Source organism: Nicotiana tabacum, chromosome 8 (assembly GCF_000715075.1).
Source record: "Nicotiana tabacum cultivar K326 chromosome 8, ASM71507v2, whole genome shotgun sequence".
Classification (NCBI taxonomy): domain Eukaryota; kingdom Viridiplantae; phylum Streptophyta; class Magnoliopsida; order Solanales; family Solanaceae; genus Nicotiana; species Nicotiana tabacum.
Genome location: NC_134087.1, coordinates 179,234,891 through 179,239,358, shown reverse-complemented (window position 1 = coordinate 179,239,358; position 4,468 = coordinate 179,234,891). Strand labels below are relative to the sequence as shown.

At 37.6% G+C, this 4,468-nt stretch overlaps 1 non-coding gene across 1 annotated transcript; it reads left to right on the top strand.

The window, feature by feature from the left end:
- The first annotated feature begins 4,135 nt into the window (after positions 1–4,135).
- On the top strand, positions 4,136–4,242 carry LOC142163669 (small nucleolar RNA R71). The gene has a single exon (XR_012694614.1). It is a non-coding gene; the product is annotated as a small nucleolar RNA R71 (small nucleolar RNA).
- The last annotated feature ends 226 nt before the right edge of the window (positions 4,243–4,468 follow it).

The following is a 4,468-nucleotide window of genomic DNA, read 5'->3' as shown; positions in this document are numbered from 1 at the left end:
GATTATAAAGGAAAGGCGGTATTTGAGGGTTGATTGCTATTTTTTGGACCGAGGTAAGTGTTTGTTCTAACTTTGGCTTGAGGGAATAGGATTAGAGTGTTGTTTGCTATTTGCTAATTGTTGAGTACGGTGTATAGGCATGGTGACGAGTATCTATACACCGGAGTCTAGCACGACCGTGAGTCTTATTTGTGTTTATTCGGATTTTGTGATACCTCTTCCTTGTTAAATTGATAAATTTCATATAATGTGAAGAGTTTGAGGAAGAATTATGATTTGTACATTCTTGGAGCATTGGCTCGAGTATATCATAAAGCGTGAAAGTATATGAAATGATTGAACCCCTTGGAGCGTTGGCTCAGGTGGTAAAGTGAGATAAGAGGTAAAAGTGAAAGAAAGAAAAAGAATTATTGAATTACTCCCTTGCCGGGATGCTTGTTGCTTTGTTGACTATCTCCCTTGCCGGGATGTTGAGATTATTGATATTGTTCCCTTGCTGGGTTTTTAACTGCTTAATTGTGCTCCCTTGCCGGGAGTTAGCTGTTTATTTGTATTCCCTTGCCGGGATTTCTATCATTATTTGTCTACTCCCTTGCCACTTGTTTGTGATTGTTGCTTGGGTGAGGAAGAGTGATAAAGCACGAAGGGTGATGCCGTGCCTCGTTTGCTATTATGAGGAAAGAGTGTAAAGAACGAAGGGTGATGCCGTGTCGCACGATGTACCATTCCGTGCCTATTTTATTGATTATATGGTGAGGAAAGAGAGTAAAAGCACGAAGGGTGATGCCGTGCATATTTCATTTATATGATTGCTTTGGTGAGGACGAGAGTAAAAGCACGAAGGGTGATGCCGTGCATTTGTTGCTTTCTGATTCTTTATTGATATCCGAGTTATTTTGTTTCTTTCATTACTTGTTGTTATTTGATTTACTTCGAGGTTATAGATTCCCTTACCCTATTTGCCTTGTGATTGTTGTTTTGGTGAGGAAGAGCGTAAAGCACGAAGGGTGATGCCGTGTATTGTTTTGGTGAGGACGAGAGTAAAAGCACGAAAGGTGATGTCGTGCAAATTGTTGACTTTTGATTCTTGTTGACATTCTGGCTTTGTTATTTCTTTCTATTATTGAGGATTTCTATTTGAAATTGTTAGCTCCCCATAGCATGCTCCCCCCTCTTAGCTGTTTAAATTCTGTATATTTCCTTTTATTGCATATATCTGCACAGGTTGTTTTTGGTAGGTCCTGTCTAGCCTAGTCACTACTTCGCCGGGGTTAGGCCAGGCACTTACCAGCACATGGGGTCGGTTGTGCTGATGCTACACTCTGTGCATCTTTTTGCACAGATCTAGGAGGTGATGGCGCCTCTCGTAAAAACAAGGCCAGCCAATTAAACCCAACTCACTTTTTAAACAGTTAAACAACATAAAAGCAGTCTAAAAAGTGATTTAGAAATACTAAGTAGCGGATAATATCAATATAGTGCGAAAGTACAACCCAACACAGCCCTAATCGGGGTGTCACAAGTCACGAGCGTCTAACTTCCAGGAGTAGCTTTTGGACTTCAGCAATAGGATTTGATCGGGAGCTGACTTCAGTCCAGAGACACCGAGGTAGCCTTGCTGACGTCCGCAGTCCCGGAGTCTCTCTCTCTTTATTCGGTTTGTTATCTTTTGTACCGAAACAAACAGTTTATAATTTTCTTTCAGACGATTGTATTTAGTAAATCTTAGAAGTTCGTGAGCATTGTGACACCAAATCTTGGTAGAGGATTATGTTAAACTTTCCGCATTTCTATTCAGTTTTTATATAAGTTAAGACTTCCGCTTGAAATTTTAATTATGTTGCCTTTATTACATGATGATAATTATGGGAAAGAATGTGTGTTAAATGGAAAGTAATTTAAGTTGGCTTGCCTATCTCCTATTAGTAGGCGCCATCACGACTCCCGAGGGTGGAAAATCTGGGTCGTGACACATTCTGCCTTTATTTGGTACTACCTGAATGGGACTTACCCCTGTCAGAAATTGGGTATATAATACCTGCTGCCAACAGCTTTACGATATCTTTTTTCACTACTTCCTGCATTGTTGGATTCAATCTTCTTTGCGGCTGGACTATTGTCTTGTAGATATCCTCCATGAGGATTCTTTGTGTACAAATATCCGGACTAATCCCTTTAATATCTTCTAGAGTCCACCCCAAGGCTCCTTTGTGTGCTTTCAATACTTTAATCAAACTATTTTCTTGTTTTGCAGTAAGAGAAGATGAAATAATTACTGGAAATAATTCTTTCTCAAGATAAACATATTTCAAATGAGAAGGGAGAGTTTTGAGTTCAATTTTTTATTGAACTTGTTCGGATTTCATTTCTTCTTCTTCTTCTGAATCTTTGTCCAATATTTCAGCTTCTCTTCTGATGGTGGGATCATCGTCCTGTGTGGTGCCTGATTTGATCAAGCATCTTTCCATTGAATCTGGAATTAATTGAGCATCTTTGAATTCATCTGTAAGATAACTAATCATGTCAATTGAAAAACATGAAGATGATGTTTCATCTCCTGAATATCTTAGTATCTTTTGCATATCAAATATGTCTCTTTCTTCATCAACTCTTAAAATTAATTGTCCTTGATGAACATCTATAATTGCTCTTCCTGTAGCAAGAAATGGTCTACCTAAAATTATTGGTTCATTAGGACATTCTTTCATTTCAAGTACTATAAAATCTATAGGGAAAACAAACTTATCTACTCTTACGAGTACATTTTCAATTATTCCCTTAGGTTTTTTAGTACTTTGATCTGCAAACTGAAGAGAAACACTTGTGTCTTTTATTTCACCAAGATCTAACTTTTTAATGATAGAAAATGATATTAAATTTATTGAAGCTCCAGAATCACAAAGTGCTTTTTCAAAATATACTCCTCCCAAAGTTCATGGAATTGTAAAACTGCCTGGATCACCAAGTTTTTATGGTAGCTTATTTTGAAGTATAGCACTGCATTTTTCCGTAAGCATTACCATAGAAACTTCTTCTAATTTTCTTTTACTTGACAAAATTTCCTTTAAAAATTTGGCATATGAAGGCATTTGTAACAAAGCATCAGTAAAAGGAATATTGATGTGAATTTCTTTTAAAATCTCCAAAAGTTTTGCAAATTGGTTGTCAAGCTTTTCTCTTTTCATTTTTTGTGGAAAGGGAATAGTCACAGGGAGAGGAGTCAATTTTTCAATATTTTTTTCTTCTTTTTTCTTGACTTCATTCTTTTCAGATGGTTCAGAGGGTATTCAACATTTTTACCGTTATTTACCTGTTGTTCTGACTGGTCTGCATAGGGTTCATCAAGCTCCTTACCTGACCGTAAGGTGATGGCCTTAAGGTGCTCTTTTGGATTTTTCTCTGTATTGCTTGGTAAGGGACCTTGAATCATTTTTGAAACAAGAGCTGCCAATTGGCTCAACTGTATTTCCAGATTTTTGAGGGATGAATTTTGTCTCTCCATCTTTTCATCAGTGACCTTAATATATTTATACAGAAAATCATCAAGACTTGAATAAGCTTGTTGAGGCCTTTGCTGATAGGGCCGTGCTTGTTGATAAGGTCTAAAGTTTGATTGTCCATGGTTTGGATTCTGGTATCCGGGTGGACCCTGTATTTGTTGCTTCTAGAAGCTTTGAGAGTTCTCTGTACCATTTGGATTGCTCCATTGAAATCCTGGATGTTTCTGTGCCATTGGACTTCCAAAAGGATACTGCTTGTAACCGATGACATTGACATGTTCATCATTGTGATTGGTTGCTTGACATTCATGGTTCTGATGATTTCCTCCATGCATGTCACAAGCCTCAGATTGGCTTGGTTGTTGTGTATTCACCTGAAAAGTTTCAAACTTTTGTGCCAAAAAAACAATTTGCTGTGTTAGTGTATTTAAAGCATCAACCTGATTTGCTGTAGCGGTCTTCTTGATAATTATACGCTCAGATGGCCATTGGATGGCATTCACAGAAATTTCATTAAACACAACGCTTCCTTTGTTGTTTTTCCCATTACTGAACCTCCTGCAGCTGCATCTATCATATTTCTAGAAGAGGGTTTTAGCTCGTGATAAAAAATATACAATTGCATATGTTCAGGAATATCATGGTGTGGACATTTTCTTAACATTGATTTTAACCTTTCCCAAGCTTGATAAACTGACTCTGTGTCAGTCTGCAAGAAATTAGATATGTCTTGTCTTAACTTTGTGGTTTTAGCAGGGGAAAAATATTTGTTTAAATTTTTTTGAGTCATTTGATCTCATGTGGTAATGGAACCTTGAGGCAAATTTCGCAACCAAGTCTTGGCATCTCCTTTTAAAGAGAAAGGAAATAGCCTTAACTTGATAGCTTCAGGAGGTACTCCATTCCTCGATCTCTTTCTCGATGGGGAAAATAGCTAAATGGTAAGAAGGAAGTGACCTCAGTGGAAG